At 46.9% G+C, this 25,971-nt stretch overlaps 1 protein-coding gene across 2 annotated transcripts in view; it reads left to right on the forward strand.

Moving 5' to 3' along the window:
• LOC125762956 (uncharacterized) overlaps positions 1-25,971 on the forward strand; it is a 91,154-nt gene that overhangs the window by 43,659 nt on the left and 21,524 nt on the right. Inside the window, exon 9 of one of the 2 annotated variants that reach the window (XM_049425618.1) lies at positions 21,585-23,348. The gene's annotated coding sequence lies outside the window, so the exon portion shown is untranslated. Of the gene's footprint in view, positions 1-15,843; positions 15,915-21,584; positions 23,349-25,971 lie in introns of those variants that run through there. The other variant, XM_049425617.1, reaches the window with a different exon arrangement.

Consider the following 25,971-nt stretch of genomic DNA (forward strand, 5'->3'; position numbering starts at 1 on the left):
CTTGGCTAATGTGTCTTGGCTAAGGTGTCTTGGCTAAGGTGTCTTGGCTAAGGTGTCTTGGCTAATGTGTCTTGGCTAAGGTGTCTTGGCTAAGGTGTCTTGGCTAATGTGTCTTGGCTAAGGTGTCTTGGCTAATGTGTCTCGGCTAATGTTTCTTGGCTAATGTGTCTTGGCTAAGGTGCCTTGGCTAATGTGTCTTGGCTAAGGTGTCTTGGCTAATGTGTCTTGGCTAAGGTGTCTCGGCTAATGTGTCTTGGCTAAGGTGTCTTGGCTAAGGTGTCTTGGCTAAGGTGTCTTGGCTAAGGTGTCTTGGCTAAGGTGTCTTGGCTAAGGTATCTTGGCTAAGGTGTCTTGGCTAATGTGTCTTGGCTAAGGTGTCCTGGCTAATGTGTCTTGGCTTATGTGTCTTGGCTAAGGTGTCTTGGCTAATGTGTCTTGGCTAAGGTGTCTTGGCTAATGTGTCTCGGCTAATGTGTCTTGGCTTAGGTGTCTTGGCTAAGGTGTCTTGGCTAATGTGTCTCGGCTAATGTGTCTTGGATAATGTGTCTTGGCTAATGTGTCTCGGCTAATGTGTCTGGGCTAAGGTGTCTTGGCTAATGTATCTTGGCTTATGTGTCTTGGCTAAGGTGTCTCGGCTAATGTGTCTTGGCTAAGGTGTCTTGGCTAAGGTGTCTTGGCTAAGGTGTCTTGGCTAATGTGTCTTGGCTAAGGTGTCTCAGCTAATGTGTCTTGGCTACTGTGTCTTGGCTAAGGTGTCTCGGCTAATGTGTCTTGGCTAAGGTGTCTTGGCTAATGTGTCTTGGCTAATGTGTCTTGGCTAAGGTGTCTTGGCTAAGGTGTCTTGGCTAATGTGTCTTGGCTAATGTGTCTTGGCTAAGGTGTCTTGGCTAATGTGTCTTGGCTAAGGTGTCTTGGCTAATGTGTCTTGGCTAAGGTGTCTCTGCTAATGTGTCTCGGCTAATGTGTCTTGGCTAAGGTGTCTTGGCTAATGTGTCTTGGCTAAGGTGTCTTGGCTAATGTGTCTCGGCTAATGTGTCTTGGCTAAGGTGTCTTGGCTAAGGTGTCTTGGCTAAGGTGTCTTGGCTAATGTGTCTTGGCTAAGGTGTCTTGGGTAAGGTGTCTTGGCTAATGTGTCTTGGCTAAGGTGTCTCGGCTAATGTGTCTCGGCTAATGTGTCTTGGCTAATGTGTCTTGGCTAAGGTGTCTTGGCTAATGTGTCTTGGCTAAGGTGTCTTGGCTAATGTGTCTTGGCTAAGGTGTCTTGGCTAAGGTGTCTTGGCTAAGGTGTCTTGGCTAAGGTATCTTGGCTAAGGTGTCTTGGCTAAGGTGTCTTGGCTAAGGTGTCTTGGCTAAGGTGTCTTGGCTAATGTGTCTCGGCTAAGGTGTCTTGGCTAAGGTGTCTTGGCTAAGGTGTCTTGGCTAATGTGTCTTGGCTAATGTGTCTTGGCTAATGTGTCTTGGCTAAGGTGTCTCGGGTATCGTGTCTTGGCTAAGGTGTCTTGGCTAATGTGTCTCGGCTAATGTGTCTTGGATAATGTGTCTTGGCTAATGTGTCTCGGCTAATGTGTCTGGGCTAAGGTGTCTTGGCTAATGTGTCTTGGCTAATGTGTCTTGGCTAAGGTGTCTTGGCTAAGGTGTGTTGGCTAAGGTGTCTTGGCTAAGGTGTCTTGGCTAAGGTGTCTTGGCTAATGTGTCTTGGCTAAGGTGTCTCAGCTAATGTGTCTTGGCTAAGGTGTCTTGGCTAATGTGTCTTGGCTAAGGTGTCTTGGCTTATGTGTCGTGGCTAAGGTGTCTTTGCTAATGTGTCTTGGCTAAGGTGTCTTGGCTAATGTGTCTCGGCTAATGTGTCTTGGCGTATGTGTCTTGAATAATGTGTCTCGGCAAATGTGTCTTGGCTAAGGTGTCTTGGCTAATGTGTCTTGGCTAAGGTGTCTTGGCTAAGGTGTCTTGGCTAATGTGTCTTGGCTAAGGTGTCTTGGCTAAGGTGTCTTGGCTAATGTGTCTTGGCTAAGGTGTCTTGGCTAAGGTGTCTTGGCTAAGGTGTCTTGGCTAATGTGTCTTGGCTAATGTGTCTCGGCTAAGGTGTCTCGGCTAATGTGTCTTGGCTAAGGTGTCTTGGCTAAGGTGTCTTGGCTAAGGTGTCTTGGCTAATGTGTCTCGGCTAAGGTGTCTTGGCTAAGGTGTCTTGGCTAATGTGTCTTGGCTAAGGTGTCTTGGCTAATGTGTCTTGGCTAAGGTGTCTTGGCTAATGTGTCTGGGCTAATGTGTCTTGGCTAAGGTGTCTTGGCTAATGTGTCTTGGCTAATGTGTCTTGGCTATTGTGTCTTGGCTAAGGTGTCTTGGCTAATGTGTCTTGGCTAAGGTGTCTTGGCTAATGTGTCTCGGCTAATGTGTCTTGGCTAAGGTGTCTTGGCTAATGTGTCTTGGCTAAGGTGTCTCGGCTAATGTGTCTTGGCTAAGGTGTCTTGGCTAAGGTGTCTTGGCTAATGTGTCTCGGCTAACGTGTCTTGGCTAATGTGTCTTGGCTAAGGTGTCTTGGCTAAGGTGTCTTGGCTAAGGTGTCTTGGCTAATGTGTCTTGGCTAAGGTGTCTTGGCTAATGTGTCTTGGCTAAGGTGTCTCGGCTAATGCGTCTTGGCTAAGGTGTCTTGGCTAAGGTGTCTTGGCTAAGGTGTCTTGGCTACGGTGTCTTGGCTAAGGTGTCTTGGCTAATGTGTCTCGGCTAAGGTGTCTTGGCTAAGGTGTCTTGGCTAAGGTGTCTTGGCTAATGTGTCTTGGCTAAGGTGTCTTGGCTAAGGTGTCTTTGCTAAGGTGTCTTGGCTAAGGTGTCTTGGCTAATGTGTCTCGGCTTATGTGTCTTGGCTAAGGTGTCTTGGCTAATGTGTCTCGGCTAATGTGTCTTGGCTAATGTGTCTTGGCTAATGTGTCTTGGCTAAGGTGTCTTGGCTAATGTGTCTTGGCTAAGGTGTCTTGGCTAATGTGTCTCGGATAAGGTGTCTTGGCTAAGGTGTCTTGGCTAAGGTGTCTTGGCTAATGTGTCTTGGCTAAGGTGTCTTGGCTAATGTGTCTTGGCTAAGGTGTCTTGGCTAATGTGTCTTGGCTAAGGTGTCTTGGCTAATGTGTCTCGGCTAATGTGTCTTGGCTAAGGTGTCTTGGCTAATGTGTCTTGGCTAAGGTGTCTTGGCTAATGTGTCTCGGCTAATGTGTCTTGGCTAAGGTGTCTTGTCTAATGTGTCTTGGCTAAGGTGTCTTGGCTAATGTGTCTCTGCTAATGCGTCTTGGCTAATGTGTCTAGGCTAATGTGTCTTGGCTAAGGTGTCTTGGCTAATGTGTCTTGGCTAAGGTGTCTTGGCTAATGTGTCTCGGCTAAGGTGTCTTGGCTAAGGTGTCTTGGGTAATGTGTCTTGGCTAAGGTGTCTTGGCTGAGGTGTCTTGGCTAATATGTCTCGGCTAATATGTCTCGGCTAATGTGTCTTGGCTAATGTGTCTTTGCTGATGTGTCTTGGCTAAGGTGTCTTGGCTAAGGTGTCTTGGCTAATGTGTCTTGGCTAATGTGTCTTGGCTAATGTGTCTTGGCAAAGGTGTCTTGGCAAAGGTGTCTTGGCTAAGGTGTCTTGGCTAATGTGTCTTGGCTTAGGTGTCTTGGCTAATGTGTCTTGGCTAAGGTGTCTCAGCTAATGTGTCTTGGCTAAGGTGTCTTGGCTAATGTGTCTTGGCTAAGGTGTCTTGGCTAATGTGTCTCGGCTAAGGTGTCTTGGCTAATGTGTCTTGGCTAATGTGTCTTGGCTGAGGTGTCTTGGCTAAGGTGTCTTTGCTAAGGTGTCTTGGCTAAGGTGTCTTGGCTAATGTGTCTCGGCTTATGTGTCTTGGCTAAGGTGTCTTGGCTAAGGTGTCTTTGCTAAGGTGTCTTGGCTAAGGTGTCTTGGCTAAGGTGTCTTGGCTAATGTGTCTTGGCTTAGGTGTCTTGGCTAATGTGTCTTGGCTAAGGTGTCTTGGCTAATGTGTCTTGGCTAAGGTGTCTTGGCTAATGTGTCTTGGCTAAGGTGTCTTGGCTAATGTGTCTCGGCTAAGGTGTCTTGGCTAATGTGTCTTGGCTAATGTGTCTTGGCTGAGGTGTCTTGGCTAAGGTGTCTTTGCTAATGTGTCTCGGCTAAGGTGTCTTGGCTAATGTGTCTTGGCTAATGTGTCTCGGCTAAGGTGTCTTGGCTAATGTGTCTTGGCTAATGTGTCTTGGCTGAGGTGTCTTGGCTAAGGTGTCTTTGCTAAGGTGTCTTGGCTAAGGTGTCTTGGCTAATGTGTCTCGGCTTATGTGTCTTGGCTAATGTGTCTTGGCTAAGGTGTCTTTGCTAAGGTGTCTTGGCTAAGGTGTCTTTGCTAAGGTGTCTTGGCAAAGGTGTCTTGGCTAAGGTGTCTTGGCTAATGTGTCTTGGCTTAGGTGTCTTGGCTAATGTGTCTTGGCTAAGGTGTCTTGGCTAATGTGTCTTGGCTAAGGTGTCTCGGCTAATGTGTCTTGGCTAAGGTGTCTTGGCTAATGTGTCTCGGCTAAGGTGTCTTGGCTAATGTGTCTTGGCTAATGTGTCTTGGCTGAGGTGTCTTGGCTAAGGTGTCTTTGCTAATGTGTCTCGGCTAAGGTGTCTTGGCTAATGTGTCTTGGCTAATGTGTCTTGGCTAAGGTGTCTTGGCTAAGGTGTCTTTGCTAAGGTGTCTTGGCTAAGGTGTCTTGGCTAATGTGTCTCGGCTTATGTGTCTTGGCTAAGGTGTCTTGGCTAATGTGTCTCGGCTAATGTGTCTTGGCTAATGTGTCTTGGCTAATGTGTCTTGGCTAAGGTGTCTTGGCTAATGTGTCTTGGCTAAGGTGTCTTGGCTAATGTGTCTCGGATAAGGTGTCTTGGCTAAGGTGTCTTGGCTAAGGTGTCTTGGCTAATGTGTCTTGGCTAAGGTGTCTTGGCTAATGTGTCTTGGCTAATGTGTCTTGGCTAATGTGTCTTGGCTAAGGTGTCTTGGCTAATGTGTCTCGGCTAATGTGTCTTGGCTAAGGTGTCTTGGCTAATGTGTCTTGGCTAAGGTGTCTTGGCTAATGTGTCTCGGCTAATGTGTCTTGGCTAAGGTGTCTTGTCTAATGTGTCTTGGCTAAGGTGTCTTGGCTAATGTGTCTCTGCTAATGCGTCTTGGCTAATGCGTCTTGGCTAATGTGTCTTGGCTAATGTGTCTTGGCTAAGGTGTCTTGGCTAATGTGTCTTGGCTAAGGTGTCTTGGCTAATGTGTCTCGGCTAAGGTGTCTTGGCTAAGGTGTCTTGGGTAATGTGTCTTGGCTAAGGTGTTTTGGCTAAGGTGTCTTGGCTAAGGTGTCTTGGCTAATATGTCTCGGCTAATGTGTCTTGGCTAATGTGTCTTTGCTAAGGTGTCTTGGCTAAGGTGTCTTGGCTAAGGTGTCTTGGCTAATGTGTCTTGGCTAATGTGTCTCGGCTAATGTGTCTTGGCTAAGGTGTCTTGGCTAAGGTGTCTTGGCTAAGGTGTCTTGGCTAATGTGTCTCGGCTAATGTGTCTTGGCTAAGGTGTCTTGGCTAATGTGTCTCAGCTCATGTGTCTTGGCTAAGGTGTCTTGGCTAAGGTGTGTTGACTAATGTGTCTCGGCTAATGTGTCTTGGCTAAGGTGTCTTGGCTAATGTGTCTTGGCTGAGGTGTCTTGGCTAATGTGTCTTGGCTAAGGTGTCTTGGCTAATGTGTCTTGGCTAATGTGTCTTGGCTAAGGTGTCTTGGCTAATGTGTCTTGGCTAAGGTGTCTTGGCTAAGGTGTCTTGGCTAATGTGTCTTGGCTAAGGTGTCTTGGCTAATGTGTCTCGGCTAATGTGTCTTGGCTAATGTGTCTCGGCTAATGTAACTTGGGTAATGTAACTTGGCTAATGTGTCTCGGCTAATGTGTCTTGGCTAATGTGTCTCGGCTAATGTGTCTTGGCTAAGGTGTCTTGGCTTATGTGTCTTGGCTAAGGTGTCTTGGCTAATGTGTCTTGGCTAAGGTGTCTTGGCTAATGTGTCTCGGTTTATGTGTCTTGGCTAAGGTGTCTTGGCTAAGGTGTCTTGGCTAATGTGTTTCGGCTAAGGTGTCTTGGCTAAGGTGTCTTGGCTAAGGTGTCTTGGCTAAGGTGTCTTGGCTAATGTGTCTTGGCTAAGGTGTCTTGGCTAATTTGTCTTGGCTAAGGTGGTTTTGCTAAGGTGTCTTGGCTAAGGTGTCTTGGCTAATGTGTCTGGGCTAATGTGTCTTGGCTAAGGTGTCTTGGCTAATGTGTCTCGGCTAATGTGTCTTGGCTAAGGTGTCTTGGCTAATGTGTCTTGGCTAAGGTGTCTTGGCTAAGGTGTCTTGGCTAAGGTGTCTTGGCTAATGTGTCTCGGCTAATGTGTCTTGGCTAAGGTGTCTTGGCTAATGTGTCTTGGCTAAGGTGTCTTGGCTAATGTGTCTTGGCTAAGGTGTCTTGGCTAATGTGTCTTGGCTAATGTGTCTTGGCTAAGGTGTCTTGGCTAATGTGTCTTGGCTAATGTGTCTTGGCTAATGTGTCTCGGCTAATGTGTCTTGGCTAATGTGTCTTGGCTAAGGTGTCTTGGCTAATGTGTCTTGGCTAATGTGTCTTGGCTAAGGTGTCTTGGCTAATGTGTCTTGGCTAAGGTGTCTTGGCTTATGTGTCTTGGCTAATGTATCTCGGCTAATGTGTCTTGGCTAAGGTGTCTTGGCTAATGTGTCTTGGCTAATGTGTCTTGGCTAAGGTGTCTTGGCTAAGGTGTCTTGGCTAATGTGTCTTGGCTAAGGTGTCTTGGCTAATGTGTCTTGGCTAAGGTGTCTTGGCTTATGTGTCTTGGCTAATGTATCTCGGCTAATGTGTCTTGGCTAAGGTGTCTTGGCTAATGTGTCTTGGCTAATGTGTCTTGGCTAAGGTGTCTTGGCTAATGTGTCCTGGCTAATGTGTCTTGGCTAATGTGTCTCGGCTAATGTGTCTTGGCTAATGTGTCTTGGCTAAGGTGTCTTGGCTAATGTGTCTTGGCTAAGGTGTCTTGGCTAATGTGTCTCGGCTAATGTGTCTTGGCTAAGGTGTCTTGGCTAAGGTGTCTCGGCTAATGTGTCTTGGCTAATGTGTCTCGGCTAATGTGTCTTGGCTAAGGTGTCTTGGCTAAGGTGTCTTGGCTAAGGTGTCTTGGCTAATGTGTCTCGGCTAATGTGTCTTGGCTAAGGTGTCTTGGCTAATGTGTCTCAGCTCATGTGTCTTGGCTAAGGTGTCTTGGCTAAGGTGTGTTGGCTAATGTGTCTCGGCTAATGTGTCTTGGCTAAGGTGTCTTGGCTAATGTGTCTTGGCTAAGGTGTCTTGGCTTATGTGTCTTGGCTAATGTATCTCGGCTAATGTGTCTTGGCTAAGGTGTCTTGGCTAATGTGTCTTGGCTAATGTGTCTTGGCTAAGGTGTCTTGGCTAAGGTGTCTTGGCTAAGGTGTCTTGGCTAAGGTGTCTCGGCTAATGTGTCTTGGCTAATGTGTCTTGGCTAAGGTGTCTTAGCTAATGTGTCTCGGCTAAGGTGTCTTGGCTAAGGTGTCTCGGCTAATGTGTCTTGGCTAAGGTGTCTTGGCTAAGGTGTCTTGGCTAATGTGTCTTGGCTAAGGTGTCTTGGCTAATGTGTCTTGGCTAAGGTGTCTTGGCTTATGTGTCTTGGCTAATGTATCTCGGCTAATGTGTCTTGGCTAAGGTGTCTTGGCTAATGTGTCTTGGCTAATGTGTCTTGGCTAAGGTGTCTTGGCTAAGGTGTCTTGGCTAATGTGTCTTGGCTAATGTGTCTCGGCTAATGTGTCTTGGCTAATGTGTCTTGGCTAAGGTGTCTTGGCTAATGTGTCTTGGCTAAGGTGTCTTGGCTAATGTGTCTCGGCTAATGTGTCTTGGCTAAGGTGTCTTGGCTAAGGTGTCTCGGCTAATGTGTCTTGGCTAATGTGTCTCGGCTAATGTGTCTTGGCTAAGGTGTCTTGGCTAAGGTGTCTTGGCTAAGGTGTCTTGGCTAATGTGTCTCGGCTAATGTGTCTTGGCTTAGGTGTCTTGGCTAATGTGTCTCAGCTCATGTGTCTTGGCTAAGGTGTCTTGGCTAAGGTGTGTTGGCTAATGTGTCTCGGCTAATGTGTCTTGGCTAAGGTGTCTTGGCTAAGGTGTCTTGGCTAAGGTGTCTTGGCTAATGTGTCTTGGCTAAGGTGTATTGGCTAATGTGTCTTGGCTAAGGTGTCTTGGCTAATGTGTCTTGGCTGATGTGTCTTGGCTAAGGTGTCTTGGCTAAGGTGTCTTGGCTAATGTGTCTTGGCTAATGTGTCTCGGCTAATGTGTCTCGGCTAATGTGTCTTTGCTAATGTGTCTTGGCTAATGTGTCTCGGCTAATGTGTCTTGGCTAAGGTGTCTTGGCTAACGTGTCTTGGCTAAGGTGTCTTGGCTAAGGTGTCTTGGCTAATGTGTCTTGGCTAAGGTGTCTTGGCTAAGGTGTCTTGGCTAATGTGTCTCGGCTAAGGTGTCTTGGCTAATGTGTCTTGGCTAAGGTGTCTTGGCTAATGTGTCTTTGCTAAGGTGTCTTGGCTAATGTGTCTTGGCTAAGGTGTCTTGGCCAATGTGTCTCGGCTAATGTGTCTCGGCTAAGGTGTCTTGGCTAAGGTGTCTCGGCTAATGTGTCTTGGCTAAGGTGTCTCGGCTAATGTGTCTTGGCTAATGTGTCTTGGCTAATGTGTCTTGGCTAAGGTGTCTTGGCTAATGTGTCTTGGCTAAGGTGTCTTGGCTAATGTGTCTTGGCTAAGGTGTCTTGGCTAATGTGTCTTGACTTATGTGTCTCGGCTAAGGTGTCTTGGCTAATGTGTCTTGGCTAAGGTGTCTTGGCTAATGTGTCTCGGCTAATGTGTCTTGGGTAATGTGTCTCGGCTAATGTGTCTTGGCTAAGGTGTCTTGGCTAATGTGTCTTGGCTAAGGTGTCTTGGCTAAGGTGTCTTGGCTTAGGTGTCTTGGCTAATGTGTCTTGGCTAAGGTGTCTTAGCTAATGTGTCTTGGCTAATGTGTCTTGGCTAAGGTGTCTTGGCTAATGTGTCTTGGCTAAGGTGTCTTGGCTAATGTGTCTCGGCTAATGTGTCTCGGCTAATGTGTCTTGGCTAAGGTGTCTTGGCTAATGTGTCTCGGCTAAGGTGTCTTGGCTAATGTGTCTTGGCTAAGGTGTCTTGGCTAAGGTGTCTTGGCTGAGGTGTCTTGGCTAAGGTGTCTTGGCTGAGGTGTCTTGGCTAATGTGTCTCGGCTAATGTGTCTTGGCTAATGTGTCTTGGCTAAGGTGTCTTGGCTAATGTGTCTTGGCTAAGGTGTCTTGGCTAATGTGTCTTGGCTAATGTGTCTTGGCTAATGTGTCTCGGCTAATGTGTTTTGGCTAATGTGTCTTGGCTAATGTGTCTTGGCTAAGGTGTCTTGGCTAATGTGTCTTGGCTAATGTGTCTTGGCTAAGGTGTCTTGGCTAATGTGTCTCGGCTAATGTGTCTTGGCTAATGTGTCTCGGCTAAGGTGTCTTGGCTAATGTGTCTTGGCTAAGGTGTCTTGGCTAATGTGTCGTGGCTAAGGTGTCTTGGCTAATGTGTCTTGGCTAAGGTGTCTTGGCTAATGTGTCTTGGCTAATGTGTCTTGGCTAATGTGTCTCGGCTAATGTGTCTTGGCTAAGGTGTCTTGGCTAATGTGTCTCGGCTAATGTGTCTTGACTAATGTGTCTCGGCTAATGTGTCTTGGCTAAGGTGTCTTGGCTAAGGTGTCTTGGCTAATGTGTCTTAGCTAATGTGTCTTGGCTAATGTGTCTCGGCTAATGTGTCTTGGCTAAGGTGTCTTCTGTAATGTGTCTTGGCTAAGGTGTCTTGGCTAAGGTGTCTTGGCTAAGGTGTCTTGGCTAATATGTCTTGGCTAAGGTGTCTTGGCTAATGTGTCTTGGCTAAGGTGTCTTGGCTAATGTGTCTCGGCTAATGTGTCTTGGCTACGGTGTCTTGGCTAAGGTGTCTTGGCTTAAGTGTCTTGGCTAAGGTGTCTTGGCTAATGTGTCTTGGCTAAGGTGTCTTGGCTAAGGTGTCTTGGCTAAGGTGTCTTGGCTAAGGTGTCTTGGCTAAGGTGTCTCGGCTAATGTGTCTTGGCTAAGGTGTCTTGGCTAATGTGTCTTGGCTAAGGTGTCTTGGCTAATGTGTCTCGGATAAGGTGTCTTGGCTAATGTGTCTTGGCTAATGTGTCTTGGCTAAGGTGTCTTGGCTAATGTGTCTTGGCTAATGTGTCTTGGCTAAGGTGTATTGGCTAATGTGTCTTGGCTAAGGTGTCTTGGCTAATGTGTCTTGGCTAATGTGTCTTGGCTAAGGTGTCTTGGCTAAGGTGTCTTGGCTAATGTGTCTTGGCTAATGTGTCTCGGCTAATGTGTCTCGGCTAATGTGTCTTGGCTAAGGTGTCTTGGCTAATGTGTCTCGGATAAGGTGTCTTGGCTAATGTGTCTTGGCTAAGGTGTCTTGGCTAAGGTGTCTTGGCTAAGGTGTCTTGGCTAATGTGTCTTGGCTAATGTGTCTTGGCTAAGGTGTCTTGGCTAATGTGTCTTGGCTAAGGTGTCTTGGCTAATGTGTCTTGGCTAAGGTGTCTCGGCTAATGTGTCTTGGCTAATGTGTCTTGGCTAATGTGTCTTGGCTAATGTGTCTTGGCTAAGGTGTCTTGGCTAATGTGTCTTGGCTAAGGTGAATTTGCTAAGGTGTCTTGGCTAATGTGTCTCGGCTAAGGTGTCATGGCTAATGTGTCTTGGCTAAGGTGAATTTGCTAAGGTGTCTTGGCTAATGTGTCTCGGCTAAGGTGTCATGGCTAATGTGTCTTGGCTAAGGTGTCTTGGCTAATGTGTCTTGGCTAATGTGTCTTGGCTAATGTGTCTTGGCTAAGGTGTCTTGACTAATGTGTCTTGGCTAATGTGTCTTGGCTAAGGTGTCATGGCTAATGTGTCTTGGCTAAGGTGTCTTGGCTAATGTGTCTTGGCTAATGTGTCTTGGCTAATGTGTCTCGGCTAAGGTGTCTTGACTAAGGTGTCTTGGGTAATGTGTCTTGGCTAAGGTGTCTTGGCTAAGGTGTCTTGGCTAAGGTGTCTTGGCTAAGGTGTCTTGGCTAATGTGTCTTGGCTAAGGTGAATTTGCTAAGGTGTCTTGGCTAATGTGTCTCGGCTAATGTGTCTTGGCTAAGGTGTCTTGGCTAAGGTGTCTTGGCTAATGTGTCTTGGCTAATGTGTCTTGGCTAATGTGTCTTGGCTAATGTGTCTTGGCTAAGGTGTCTTGGCTAAGGTGTCTTGGCTAAGGTGTCTTGGCTAATGTGTCTTGGCTAAGGTGTCTTGGCTAATGTGTCTCGGCTAAGGTGTCTTGGCTAAGGTGTCTCGGCTAATGTGTCTTGGCTAAGGTGTCTTGGCTAAGGTGTCTTGGCTAATGTGTCTTGGCTAATGTGTCTTGGCTAAGGTGTCTTGGCTAAGGTGTCTTGGCTAATGTGTTTCGGCTAAGGTGTCTCGGCTAAGGTGTCTTGGCTAATGTGTCTCGGCTAATGTATCTCGGCTAATGTGTTCCGTTTAATGTGTCTTGGCTTAGGTGTCTTGGCTAATGTGTCTTGGCTAAGGTGTCTTGGCTAATGTGTCTTGGCTAATGTATCTCGGCTAATGTGTCTTGGCTAAGGTGTCTTGGCTAATGTGTCTCGGCTAATGTGTCTTGGCTGATGTGTCTTGGCTAATGTGTCTTGGCTAAGGTGTCTTGGCTAATGTGTCTCGGATAAGGTGTCTTGGCTAATGTGTCTTGGCTAATGTGTCTTGGCTAAGGTGTCTTGGCTAATGTGTCTTGGCTAATGTGTCTTGGCTAAGGTGTATTGGCTAATGTGTCTTGGCTAAGGTGTCTTGGCTAATGTGTCTTGGCTAATGTGTCTTGGCTAAGGTGTCTTGGCTAAGGTGTCTTGGCTAATGTGTCTTGGCTAATGTGTCTCGGCTAATGTGTCTCGGCTAATGTGTCTTGGCTAAGGTGTCTTGGCTAATGTGTCTCGGATAAGGTGTCTTGGCTAATGTGTCTTGGCTAAGGTGTCTTGGCTAAGGTGTCTTGGCTAAGGTGTCTTGGCTAATGTGTCTTGGCTAATGTGTCTTGGCTAAGGTGTCTTGGCTAATGTGTCTTGGCTAAGGTGTCTTGGCTAATGTGTCTCGGCCAAGGTGTCTTGGCTAAGGTGTCTTGGCTAAGGTGTCTTGGCTAATGTGTCTTGGCTAAGGTGTCATGGCTAATGTGTCTTGGCTAAGGTGTCTTGGCTAATGTGTCTTGGCTAATGTGTCTTGGCTAATGTGTCTCGGCTAAGGTGTCTTGACTAAGGTGTCTTGGGTAATGTGTCTTGGCTAAGGTGTCTTGGCTAAGGTGTCTTGGCTAAGGTGTCTTGGCTAAGGTGTCTTGGCTAATGTGTCTTGGCTAAGGTGAATTTGCTAAGGTGTCTTGGCTAATGTGTCTCGGCTAATGTGTCTTGGCTAAGGTGTCTTGGCTAAGGTGTCTTGGCTAATGTGTCTTGGCTAATGTGTCTTGGCTAATGTGTCTTGGCTAAGGTGTCTTGGCTAAGGTGTCTTGGCTAAGGTGTCTTGACTAAGGTGTCTTGGCTAATGTGTCTTGGCTAAGGTGTCTTGGCTAATGTGTCTCGGCTAAGGTGTCTTGGCTAAGGTGTTTTGGCTAATGTGTCTTGGCTAAGGTGTCTTGGCTAAGGTGTCTTGGCTAATGTGTCTTGGCTAATGTGTCTTGGCTAAGGTGTCTTGGCTAAGGTGTCTTGGCTAATGTGTTTCGGCTAAGGTGTCTTGGCTTAGGTGTCTCGGCTAAGGTGTCTTGGCTAATGTGTCTCGGCTAATGTATCTCGGCTAATGTGTTCCGTTTAACGTGTCTTGGCTTAGGTGTCTTGGCTAAGGTGTCTTGGCTAAGGTGTCTTGGCTAATGTGTCTTGGCTAATGTATCTCGGCTAATGTGTCTTGGCTAAGGTGTCTTGGCTTATGTGTCTCGGCTAATGTGTCTTGGCTGATGTGTCTTGGCTAATGTGTCTTGGCTAAGGTGTCTTGGCTAATGTGTCTCGGATAAGGTGTCTTGGCTAATGTGTCTTGGCTAATGTGTCTTGGCTAAGGTGTCTTGGCTAATGTGTCTTGGCTAATGTGTCTTGGCTAAGGTGTATTGGCTAATGTGTCTTGGCTAAGGTGTCTTGGCTAATGTGTCTTGGCTAATGTGTCTTGGCTAAGGTGTCTTGGCTAAGGTGTCTTGGCTAATGTGTCTTGGCTAATGTGTCTCGGCTAATGTGTCTCGGCTAATGTGTCTTGGCTAAGGTGTCTTGGCTAATGTGTCTCGGATAAGGTGTCTTGGCTAATGTGTCTTGGCTAAGGTGTCTTGGCTAAGGTGTCTTGGCTAAGGTGTCTTGGCTAATGTGTCTTGGCTGAGGTGTATTGGCTAATGTGTCTTGGCTAAGGTGTCTTGGCTAATGTGTCTTGGCTAATGTGTCTTGGCTAAGGTGTCTTGGCTAATGTGTCTCGGCTAAGATGTCATGGCTAATGTGTCTTGGCTAAGGTGAATTTGCTAAGGTGTCTTGGCTAATGTGTCTCGGCTAAGGTGTCATGGCTAATGTGTCTTGGCTAAGGTGTCTTGGCTAATGTGTCTTGGCTAATGTGTCTTGGCTAAGGTGTCTTGGCTAATGTGTCTTGGCTAATGTGTCTTGGCTAATGTGTCTCGGCTAATGTGTCTTGGCTAATGTGTCTTGGCTAAGGTGTCTTGGCTAATGTGTCTTGGCTAAGGTGTCTTGGCTAATGTGTCTCGGCTAATGTGTCTTGGCTAAGGTGTCTTGGCTAAGGTGTCTCGGCTAATGTGTCTTGGCTAATGTGTCTCGGCTAATGTGTCTTGGCTAAGGTGTCTTGGCTAAGGTGTCTTGGCTAATGTGTCTCGGCTAATGTGTCTTGGCTAAGGTGTCTTGGCTAATGTGTCTCAGCTCATGTGTCTTGGCTAAGGTGTGTTGGCTAATGTGTCTCGGCTAATGTGTCTTGGCTAAGGTGTCTTGGCTAAGGTGTCTTGGCTAAGGTGTCTTGGCTAATGTGTCTTGGCTAAGGTGTATTGGCTAATGTGTCTTGGCTAAGGTGTCTTGGCTAATGTGTCTTGGCTAATGTGTCTTGGCTAAGGTGTCTTGGCTAAGGTGTCTTGGCTAATGTGTCTTGGCTAATGTGTCTCGGCTAATGTGTCTCGGCTAATGTGTCTTGGCTAATGTGTCTTGGCTAATGTGTCTCGGCTAATGTGTCTTGGCTAAGGTGTCTTGGCTAATGTGTCTTGGCTAAGGTGTCTTGGCTAAGGTGTCTTGGCTAAGGTGTCTTGGCTAATGTGTCTTGGCTAATGTGTCTTGGCTAAGGTGTCTTGGCTAATGTGTCTCGGCTAAGGTGTCTTGGCTAATGTGTCTTGGCTAAGGTGTCTTGGCTAATGTGTCTTTGCTAAGGTGTCTTGGCTAATGTGTCTTGGCTAAGGTGTCTTGGCTAATGAGTCTCGGCTAATGTGTCTCGGCTAAGGTGTCTTGGCTAAGGTGTCTCGGCTAATGTGTCTTGGCTAAGGTGTCTCGGCTAATGTGTCTTGGCTAATGTGTCTTGGCTAATGTGTCTTGGCTAAGGTGTCTTGGCTAATGTGTCTTGGCTAAGGTGTCTTGGCTAATGTGTCTTGGCTAAGGTGTCTTGGCTAAGGTGTCTTGACTTATGTGTCTCGGCTAAGGTGTCTTGGCTAATGTGTCTTGGCTAAGGTGTCTTGGCTAATGTGTCTCGGCTAATGTGTCTTGGGTAATGTGTCTCGGCTAATGTGTCTTGGCTAAGGTGTCTTGGCTAATGTGTCTTGGCTAAGGTGTCTCGGCTAAGGTGTCTTGGCTTAGGTGTCTTGGCTAATGTGTCTTGGCTAAGGTGTCTTAGCTAATGTGTCTTGGCTAAGGTGTCTTAGCTAATGTGTCTTGGCTAATGTGTCTTGGCTAAGGTGTCTTGGCTAATGTGTCTTGGCTAAGGTGTCTTGGCTAATGTGTCTCGGCTAATGTGTCTCGGCTAATGTGTCTTGGCTAAGGTGTCTTGGCTAATGTGTCTCGGCTAATGTGTCTTGGCTAATGTGTCTTGGCTAAGGTGTCTTGGCTAAGGTGTCTTGGCTGAGGTGTCTTGGCTAAGGTGTCTTGGCTGAGGTGTCTTGGCTAATGTGTCTCGGCTAATGTGTCTTGGCTAATGTGTCTTGGCTAAGGTGTCTTGGCTAATGTGTCTTGGCTAAGGTGTCTTGGCTAATGTGTCTTGGCTAATGTGTCTTGGCTAATGTGTCTCGGCTAATGTGTTTTGGCTAATGTGTCTTGGCTAATGTGTCTTGGCTAAGGTGTCTTGGCTAATGTGTCTTGGCTAATGTGTCTTGGCTAATGTGTCTTGGCTAAGGTGTCTTGGCTAATGTGTCTCGGCTAATGTGTCTTGGCTAATGTGTCTCGGCTAAGGTGTCTTGGCTAATGTGTCTTGGCTAAGGTGTCTTGGCTAATGTGTCGTGGCTAAGGTGTCTTGGCTAATGTGTCTTGGCTAAGGTGTCTTGGCTAATGTGTCTTGGCTAATGTGTCTTGGCTAATGTGTCTCGGCTAATGTGTCTTGGCTAAGGTGTCTTGGCTAATGTGTCTCGGCTAATGTGTCTTGACTAATGTGTCTCGGCTAATGTGTCTTGGCTAAGGTGTCTTGGCTAATGTGTCTTAGCTAATGTGTCTTGGCTAATGTGTCTCGGCTAATGTGTCTTGGCTAAGGTGTCTTGGGTAATGTGTCTTGGCTAAGGTGTCTTGGCTAAGGTGTCTTGGCTAATGTGTCTTGGCTAAGGTGTCTTGGCTAATGTGTCTCGGCTAATGTGTCTTGGCTAAGGTGTCTTGGCTAAGGTGTCTTGGCTTAAGTGTCTTGGCTAAGGTGTCTTGGCTAATGTGTCTTGGCTAAGGTGTCTTGGCTAAGGTGTCTTGGCTAAGGTGTCTTGGCTAAGGTGTCTCGGCTAATGTGTCTTGGCTAAGGTGTCTTGGCTAATGTGTCTTGGCTAAGGTGTCTTGGCTAATGTGTCTTGGCTAAGGTGTCTTGGCTAATGTGTCTTGGCTAAGGTGTCTCGGCTAATGTGTCTTGGCTAACGTGTCTTGGCTAATGTGTCTTGGCTAATGTGTCTTGGCTAAGGTGTCTTGGCTAATGTGTCTTGGCTAAGGTGAATTTGCTAAGGTGTCTTGGCTAATGTGTCTCGGCTAAGGTGTCATGGCTAATGTGTCTTGGCTAAGGTGAATTTGCTAAGGTGTCTTGGCTAATGTGTCTCGGCTAAGGTGTCATGGCTAATGTGTCTTGGCTAAGGTGTCTTGGCTAATGTGTCTTGGCTAATGTGTCTTGGCTAAGGTGTCTTGGCTAATGTGTCTTGGCTAATGTGTCTTGGCTAAGGTGTCATGGCTAATGTGTCTTGGCTAAGGTGTCTTGGCTAATGTGTCTTGGCTAATGTGTCTTGGCTAATGTGTCTCGGCTAAGGTGTCTTGACTAAGGTGTCTTGGCTAATGTGTCTTGGCTAAGGTGTCTTGGCTAAGGTGTCTTGGCTAAGGTGTCTTGGCTAAGGTGTCTTGGCTAATGTGTCTTGGCTAAGGTGAATTTGCTAAGGTGTCTTGGCTAATGTGTCTCGGCTAATGTGTCTTGGCTAAGGTGTCTTGGCTAAGGTGTCTTGGCTAATGTGTCTTGGCTAATGTGTCTTGGCTAATGTGTCTTGGCTAAGGTGTCTTGGCTAAGGTGTCTTGGCTAAGGTGTCTTGGCTAAGGTGTCTTGGCTAAGGTGTCTTGGCTAAGGTGTCTTGGCTAATGTGTCTTGGCTAAGGTGTCTTGGCTAATGTGTCTCGGCGAAGGTGTCTTGGCTAAGGTGTCTCGGCTAATGTGTCTTGGCTAAGGTGTCTTGGCTAAGGTGTCTTGGCTAATGTGTCTTGGCTAATGTGTCTTGGCTAAGGTGTCTTGGCTAAGGTGTCTTGGCTAATGTGTTTCGGCTAAGGTGTCTTGGCTTAGGTGTCTCGGCTAAGGTGTCTTGGCTAAGGTGTCTCGGCTAATGTATCTCGGCTAATGTGTTCCGTTTAATGTGTCTTGGCTTAGGTGTCTTGGCTAATGTGTCTTGGCTAAGGTGTCTTGGCTAATGTGTCTTGGCTAATGTATCTCGGCTAATGTGTCTTGGCTAAGGTGTCTTGGCTAATGTGTCTCGGCTAATGTGTCTTGGCTGATGTGTCTTGGCTAATGTGTCTTGGCTAAGGTGTCTTGGCTAATGTGTCTCGGATAAGGTGTCTTGGCTAATGTGTCTTGGCTAATGTGTCTTGGCTAAGGTGTCTTGGCTAATGTGTCTTGGCTAATGTGTCTTGGCTAATGTGTCTTGGCTAATGTGTCTTGGCTTATGTGTCTCGGCTAATGTGTCTTGGCTAAGGTGTCTTGGCTAAGGTTTCTTGGCTAAGGTGTCTTGGCTAAAGTGTCTTGGCTAATGTGTCTTGGCTAAGGTGTCTTGGCTAATGTGTCTTGGCTAAGGTGTCTTTGCTAATGTGTCTTGGCTAAGGTGTCTTGGCTAATGTGTCTTGGCTAATGTGTATTGGCTAAGGTGTCTTGGCTAATGTGTCTTGGCTAAGGTGTCTTGGCTAATGTGTCTCGGCTAATGTGTCTTGGCTAATGTGTCTTGGCTAAGGTGTCTTGGCTAATGTGTCTTGGCTAAGGTGTCTTGGCTAATGTGTCTCGGCTAATGTGTCTTGGCTAAGGTGTCTCGGCTAAGGTGTCTCAGCTAATGTGTCTTGGCTAATGTGTCTTGGCTAAGGTGTCTTAGCTAATGTGTCTCGGCTAAGGTGTCTTGGCTAAGGTGTCTCGGCTAATGTGTCTTGGCTAAGGTGTCTTGGCTAAGGTGTCTTGGCTAATGTGTCTTGGCTAAGGTGTCTTGGCTAATGTGTCTTGGCTAAGGTGTCTTGGCTTATGTGTCTTGGCTAATGTATCTCGGCTAATGTGTCTTGGCTAAGGTGTCTTGGCTAATGTGTCTTGGCTAATGTGTCTTGGCTAAGGTGTCTTGGCTAATGTGTCTTGGCTAATGTGTCTCGGCTAATGTGTCTTGGCTAATGTGTCTTGGCTAAGGTGTCTTGGCTAATGTGTCTTGGCTAAGGTGTCTTGGCTAATGTGTCTTGGCTAATGTGTCTTGGCTAAGGTGTCTTGGCTAAGGTGTCTCGGCTAATGTGTCTTGGCTAATGTGTCTCGGCTAATGTGTCTTGGCTAAGGTGTCTTGGCTAAGGTGTCTTGGCTAAGGTGTCTTGGCTAATGTGTCTCGGCTAATGTGTCTTGGCTAAGGTGTCTTGGCTAATGTGTCTCAGCTCATGTGTCTTGGCTAAGGTGTCTTGGCTAAGGTGTGTTGGCTAATGTGTCTCGGCTAATGTGTCTTGGCTAAGGTGTCTTGGCTAAGGTGTCTTGGCTAAGGTGTCTTGGCTAATGTGTCTTGGCTAAGGCGTCTTGGCTAATGTGTCTTGGCTGAGGTGTCTTGGCTAATGTGTCTTGGCTAAGGTGTCTTGGCTAATGTGTCTTGGCTAAGGTGTCTTGGCTAATGTGTCTCGGCTAAGGTGTCTCGGCTAATGTGTCTTGGCTAATGTGTCTTGGCTAATGTGTCTTGGCTAAGGTGTCTTGGCTAATGTGTCTTGGCTAAGGTGTCTTGGCTAATGTGTCTTGGCTAAGGTGTCTTGGCTAAGGTGTCTTGACTTATGTGTCTCGGCTAAGGTGTCTTGGCTAATGTGTCTTGGCTAAGGTGTCTTGGCTAATGTGTCTCGGCTAATGTGTCTTGGGTAATGTGTCTCGGCTAATGTGTCTTGGCTAAGGTGTCTTGGCTAATGTGTCTTGGCTAAGGTGTCTCGGCTAAGGTGTCTTGGCTTAGGTGTCTTGGCTAATGTGTCTTGGCTAAGGTGTCTTAGCTAATGTGTCTTGGCTAATGTGTCTTGGCTAAGGTGTCTTGGCTAATGTGTCTTGGCTAAGGTGTCTTGGCTAATGTGTCTCGGCTAATGTGTCTCGGCTAATGTGTCTTGGCTAAGGTGTCTTGGCTAATGTGTCTCGGCTAAGGTGTCTTGGCTAATGTGTCTTGGCTAAGGTGTCTTGGCTAAGGTGTCTTGGCTGAGGTGTCTTGGCTAAGGTGTCTTGGCTGAGGTGTCTTGGCTAATGTGTCTCGGCTAATGTGTCTTGGCTAATGTGTCTTGGCTAAGGTGTCTTGGCTAATGTGTCTTGGCTAAGGTGTCTTGGCTAATGTGTCTTGGCTAATGTGTCTTGGCTAATGTGTCTCGGCTAATGTGTTTTGGCTAATGTGTCTTGGCTAATGTGTCTTGGCTAAGGTGTCTTGGCTAATGTGTCTTGGCTAATGTGTCTTGGCTAATGTGTCTTGGCTAAGGTGTCTTGGCTAATGTGTCTCGGCTAATGTGTCTTGGCTAATGTGTCTCGGCTAAGGTGTCTTGGCTAATGTGTCTTGGCTAAGGTGTCTTGGCTAATGTGTCGTGGCTAAGGTGTCTTGGCTAATGTGTCTTGGCTAAGGTGTCTTGGCTAATGTGTCTTGGCTAATGTGTCTTGGCTAATGTGTCTCGGCTAATGTGTCTTGGCTAAGGTGTCTTGGCTAATGTGTCTCGGCTAATGTGTCTTGACTAATGTGTCTCGGCTAATGTGTCTTGGCTAAGGTGTCTTGGCTAATGTGTCTTAGCTAATGTGTCTTGGCTAATGTGTCTCGGCTAATGTGTCTTGGCTAAGGTGTCTTGGGTAATGTGTCTTGGCTAAGGTGTCTTGGCTAAGGTGTCTTGGCTAATGTGTCTTGGCTAAGGTGTCTTGGCTAATGTGTCTCGGCTAATGTGTCTTGGCTAAGGTGTTTTGGCTAAGGTGTCTTGGCTTAAGTGTCTTGGCTAAGGTGTCTTGGCTAATGTGTCTTGGCTAAGGTGTCTTGGCTAAGGTGTCTTGGCTAAGGTGTCTTGGCTAAGGTGTCTCGGCTAATGTGTCTTGGCTAAGGTGTCTTGGCTAATGTGTCTTGGCTAAGGTGTCTTGGCTAATGTGTCTTGGCTAAGGTGTCTTGGCTAATGTGTCTTGGCTAAGGTGTCTCGGCTAATGTGTCTTGGCTAACGTGTCTTGGCTAATGTGTCTTGGCTAATGTGTCTTGGCTAAGGTGTCTTGGCTAATGTGTCTTGGCTAAGGTGAATTTGCTAAGGTGTCTTGGCTAATGTGTCTCGGCTAAGGTGTCATGGCTAATGTGTCTTGGCTAAGGTGAATTTGCTAAGGTGTCTTGGCTAATGTGTCTCGGCTAAGGTGTCATGGCTAATGTGTCTTGGCTAAGGTGTCTTGGCTAATGTGTCTTGGCTAATGTGTCTTGGCTAAGGTGTCTTGGCTAATGTGTTTTGGCTAAGGTGTCTCGGCTAATGTGTCTTGGCTAAGGTGTCTTGGCTAAGGTGTCTTGGGTAATGTGTCTTGGCTAAGGTGTCTTGGCTAATGTGTCTTGGCTAATGTGTCTTGGCTAAGGTGTCTTGGCTAATGTGTCTTGGCTAATGTGTCTTGGCTAATGTGTCTCGGCTAAGGTGTCTTGGCTAAGGTGTCTTGGCTAATGTGTCTTGGCTAAGGTGAATTTGCTAAGGTGTCTTGGCTAATGTGTCTCGGCTAATGTGTCTTGGCTAAGGTGTCTTGGCTAAGGTGTCTTGGCTAATGTGTCTTGGCTAATGTGTCTTGGCTAATGTGTCTTGGCTAAGGTGTCTTGGCTAAGGTGTCTTGGCTAAGGTGTCTTGGCTAAGGTGTCTTGGCTAAGGTGTCTTGGCTAAGGTGTCTTGGCTAATGTGTCTTGGCTAAGGTGTCTTGGCTAATGTGTCTCGGCGAAGGTGTCTTGGCTAAGGTGTCTCGGCTAATGTGTCTTGGCTAAGGTGTCTTGGCTAAGGTGTCTTGGCTAATGTGTCTTGGCTAATGTGTCTTGGCTAAGGTGTCTTGGCTAAGGTGTCTTGGCTAATGTGTTTCGGCTAAGGTGTCTTGGCTTAGGTGTCTCGGCTAAGGTGTCTTGGCTAAGGTGTCTCGGCTAATGTATCTCGGCTAATGTGTTCCGTTTAATGTGTCTTGGCTTAGGTGTCTTGGCTAATGTGTCTTGGCTAAGGTGTCTTGGCTAATGTGTCTTGGCTAATGTATCTCGGCTAATGTGTCTTGGCTAAGGTGTCTTGGCTAATGTGTCTCGGCTAATGTGTCTTGGCTGATGTGTCTTGGCTAATGTGTCTTGGCTAAGGTGTCTTGGCTAATGTGTCTCGGATAAGGTGTCTTGGCTAATGTGTCTTGGCTAATGTGTCTTGGCTAAGGTGTCTTGGCTAATGTGTCTTGGCTAATGTGTCTTGGCTAATGTGTCTTGGCTAATGTGTCTTGGCTTATGTGTCTCGGCTAATGTGTCTTGGCTAAGGTGTCTTGGCTAAGGTTTCTTGGCTAAGGTGTCTTGGCTAAAGTGTCTTGGCTAATGTGTCTTGGCTAAGGTGTCTTGGCTAATGTGTCTTGGCTAAGGTGTCTTTGCTAATGTGTCTTGGCTAAGGTGTCTTGGCTAATGTGTCTTGGCTAATGTGTATTGGCTAAGGTGTCTTGGCTAATGTGTCTTGGCTAAGGTGTCTTGGCTAATGTGTCTCGGCTAATGTGTCTTGGCTAATGTGTCTTGGCTAAGGTGTCTTGGCTAATGTGTCTTGGCTAAGGTGTCTTGGCTAATGTGTCTCGGCTAATGTGTCTTGGCTAAGGTGTCTCGGCTAAGGTGTCTCAGCTAATGTGTCTTGGCTAATGTGTCTTGGCTAAGGTGTCTTAGCTAATGTGTCTCGGCTAAGGTGTCTTGGCTAAGGTGTCTCGGCTAATGTGTCTTGGCTAAGGTGTCTTGGCTAAGGTGTCTTGGCTAATGTGTCTTGGCTAAGGTGTCTTGGCTAATGTGTCTTGGCTAAGGTGTCTTGGCTTATGTGTCTTGGCTAATGTATCTCGGCTAATGTGTCTTGGCTAAGGTGTCTTGGCTAATGTGTCTTGGCTAATGTGTCTTGGCTAATGTGTCTTGGCTAAGGTTTCTTGGCTAATGTGTCTTGGCTAAGGTGTCTTGGCTAATGTGTCTTGGCTAAGGTGTCTTGGCTAAGGTGTCTTGGCTAAGGCGTCTTGGCTAATGTGTCTTGGCTAATGTGTCTTGGCTAAGGTGTCTTGGCTAATGTGTCTTGGCTAAGGTGTCTTGGCTAATGTGTCTCGGCTAATGTGTCTTGGCTAAGGTGTCTTGGCTAAGGTGTCTTGGCTAAGGTGTCTTGGCTAATGTGTCTCGGCTAATGTGTCTTGGCTAAGGTGTCTTGGCTAATGTGTCTCAGCTCATGTGTCTTGGCTAAGGTGTCTTGGCTAAGGTGTGTTGGCTAATGTGTCTCGGCTAATGTGTCTTGGCTAAGGTGTCTTGGCTAAGGTGTCTTGGCTAAGGTGTCTTGGCTAATGTGTCTTGGCTAAGGCGTCTTGGCTAATGTGTCTTGGCTGAGGTGTCTTGGCTAATGTGTCTTGGCTAAGGTGTCTTGGCTAATGTGTCTTGGCTAAGGTGTCTTGGCTAATGTGTCTCGGCTAAGGTGTCTTGGCTAAGGTGTCTCGGCTAATGTGTCTTGGCTAAGGTGTCTTGGCTAAGGTGTCTTGGGTAATGTGTCTTGGCTAAGGTGTCTTGGCTAATGTGTCTTGGCTAATGTGTCTTGGCTAAGGTGTCTTGGCTAATGTGTCTTGGCTAATGTGTCTTGGCTAATGTGTCTCGGCTAATGTGTCTTGGCTAAGGTGTCTTGGCTAAGGTGTCTTGGCTAATGTGTCTTGGCTAATGTGTCTTGGCTAAGGTGTCTTGGCTAAGGTGTCTTGGCTAATGTGTTTCGGCTAAGGTGTCTTGGCTTAGGTGTCTCGGCTAAGGTGTCTTGGCTAATGTGTCTCGGCTAATGTGTTCCGTTTAATGTGTCTTGGCTTAGGTGTCTTGGCTAATGTGTCTTGGCTAAGGTGTCTTGGCTAATGTGTCTTGGCTAATGTATCTCGGCTAATGTGTCTCGGCTAAGGTGTCTTGGCTAATGTGTCTCGGCTAATGTGTCTTGGCTGATGTGTCTTGGCTAATGTGTCTTGGCTAAGGTGTCTTGGCTAATGTGTCTCGGATAAGGTGTCTTGGCTAATGTGTCTTGGCTAAGGTGTCTTGGCTAATGTGTCTCGGCTAATGTGTCTTGGCTTATGTGTCTTGGCTAATGTGTCTTGGCTAATGTGTCTTGGCTTATGTGTCTCGGCTAATGTGTCTTGGCTAATGTGTCTTGGCTAATGTGTCTTGGCTAATGTGTCTTGGCTAAGGTTTCTTGGCTAAGGTGTCTTGGCTAAAGTGTCTTGGCTAATGTGTCTTGGCTAAGGTGTCTTGGCTAATGTGTCTTGGCTAAGGTGTCTTGGCTAATGTGTCTTGGCTAAGGTGTCTTGGCTAATGTGTCTTGGCTAATGTGTCTTGGCTAAGGTGTCTTGGCTAATGTGTCTTGGCTAAGGTGTCTTGGCTAATGTGTCTCGGCTAATGTGTCTTGGCTAATGTGTCTTGGCTAAGGTGTCTTGGCTAATGTGTCTTGGCTAAGGTGTCTTGGCTAATGTGTCTCGGCTAATGTGTCTTGGCTAAGGTGTCTTGGCTAAGGTGTCTCAGCTAATGTGTCTTGGCTAATGTGTCTTGGCTAAGGTGTCTTAGCTAATGTGTCTCGGCCAAGGTGTCTTGGCTAAGGTGTCTCGGCTAATGTGTCTTGGCTAAGGTGTCTTGGCTAAGGTGTCTTGGCTAATGTGTCTTGGCTAAGGTGTCTTGGCTAATGTGTCTTGGCTAAGGTGTCTTGGCTTATGTGTCTTGGCTAATGTATCTCGGCTAATGTGTTTTGGCTAAGGTGTCTTGGCTAATGTGTCTTGGCTAATGTGTCTTGGCTAAGGTGTCTTGGCTAATGTGTCTTGGCTAATGTGTCTTGGCTAATGTGTCTCGGCTAAGGTGTCTTGGCTAATGTGTCTTGGCTAAGGTGTCTTGGCTAATGTGTCTTGGCTAAGGTGTCTTGGCTAATGTGTCTTGGCTAATGTGTCTTGGCTAAGGTGTCTTGGCTAAGGTGTCTCGGCTAATGTGTCTTGGCTAATGTGTCTCGGCTAATGTGTCTTGGCTAAGGTGTCTTGGCTAAGGTGTCTTGGCTAAGGTGTCTTGGCTAATGTGTCTCGGCTAATGTGTCTTGGCTAAGGTGTCTTGGCTAATGTGTCTCAGCTCATGTGTCTTGGCTAAGGTGTCTTGGCTAAGGTGTCTTGGCTAAGGTGTGTTGGCTAATGTGTCTCGGCTAATGTGTCTTGGCTAAGGTGTCTTGGCTAAGGTGTCTTGGCTAATGTGTCTTGGCTAATGTGTCTTGGCTAAGGTGTCTTGGCTAATGTGTCTCGGCTAAGGTGTCTTGGCTAAGGTGTCTCGGCTAAGGTGTCTTGGCTAAGGTGTCTTGGCTAAGGTGTCTTGGCTAATGTGTCTTGGCTAAGGTGTCATGGCTAATGTGTCTTGGCTAAGGTGTCTTGGCTAATGTGTCTCGGCTAAGGTGTCTTGGCTAAGGTGTCTTGGCTAAGGTGTCTTGGCTAATGTGTCTCGGCTAATGTGTCTCGGCTAATGTGTCTTGGCTAATGTGTCTTGGCTAAGGTGTCTTGGCTAAGGTGTCTTGGCTAAGGTGTCTTGGCTAAGGTGTCTTGGCTAAGGTGTCTTGGCTAAGGTGTCTTGGCTAATGTGTCTTGGCTAATGTGTCTTGGCTGATGTGTCTTGGCTAATATGTCTTGGCTAAGGTGTCTTGGCTTATGTGTCTCGGCTAAGGTGTCTTGGCTAATGTGTCTTGGCTAATGTGTCTTGGCTAATGTGTCTTGGCTAATGTGTCTTGGCTATGGTGTCTTGGCTAATGTGTCTTGGCTAAGGTGTCTTGGCTAAGGTGTCTTGGCTAAGGTGTCTTGGCTAATGTGTCTTGGCTAAGGTGTCTTGGCTAAGGTGTCTCGGCCAATGTGTCTTGGCTAATGTGTCTTGGCTAAGGTGTCTTGGCTAAGGTGTCTTGGCTAAAGTGTCTTGGCTAATGTGTCTTGGCTAAGGTGTCTTGGCTAATGTGTCTTGGCTAATGTGTCTTGGCTAATGTGTCTTGGCTAAGGTGTCTTGGCTAATGTGTCTTGACTAATGTGTCTTGGCTAAGGTGTCTTGGCTAATGTGTCTTGGCTAATGTGTCTCGGCTAATGTGTCTCGGCTAATGTGTCTTGGCTGATGTGTCTTGGCTAATGTGTCTTGACTAAGGTGTCTTGGCTAAGGTGTCTTGGCTAAGGTGTCTTGGATAATGTGTCTTGGCTAATGTGTCTTGGCTAAAGTGTCTTGGCTAATGTGTCTTGGCTAATGTGTCTTGGCTAATGTGTCTTGGCTAATGTGTCTCGGCTAATGTGTCTTGGCTAAGGTGTCTTGGTTAAGGTGTCTTGGCTAATGTGTCTCGGCTAAGGTGTCTTGGCTAAGGTGTCTTGGCTAATGTGTCTCGGCTAATGTGTCTTGGCTAAGGTGTCTTGGCGAAGGTGTCTTGGCTAATGTGTCTTGGCTAATGTGTCTTGGCTAAGGTGTCTTGGCTAATGTGCTTTGGCTAATGAGTCTTGGCTAATGTGTCTTGGCTAAGGTGTCTTGGCTAAGGTGTCTTGGCTAAGGTGTCTTTGCTAAGGCGTCTTGGCTAATGTGTCTTGGCTAATGTGTCTTGGCTAATGTGTCTTGGCTAAGGTGTCTTGGCTAATGGGTCTCGGCTAATGTGTCTAGGCTATGGTGTCTTGGCTAATGTGTCTTGGCTAAGGTGTATTGGCTAAGGTGTCTTGGGTAATGTGTCTTGGCTAATGTGTCTTGGCTAAGGTGCCTTGGCTAATGTGTCTTGGCTAAGGTGTCTTGGCTAAGGTGTCTTGGGTAATGCGTC

This window comes from Anopheles funestus, chromosome 2RL (genome assembly GCF_943734845.2).
Source record: "Anopheles funestus chromosome 2RL, idAnoFuneDA-416_04, whole genome shotgun sequence".
NCBI classification, from domain to species: domain Eukaryota; kingdom Metazoa; phylum Arthropoda; class Insecta; order Diptera; family Culicidae; genus Anopheles; species Anopheles funestus.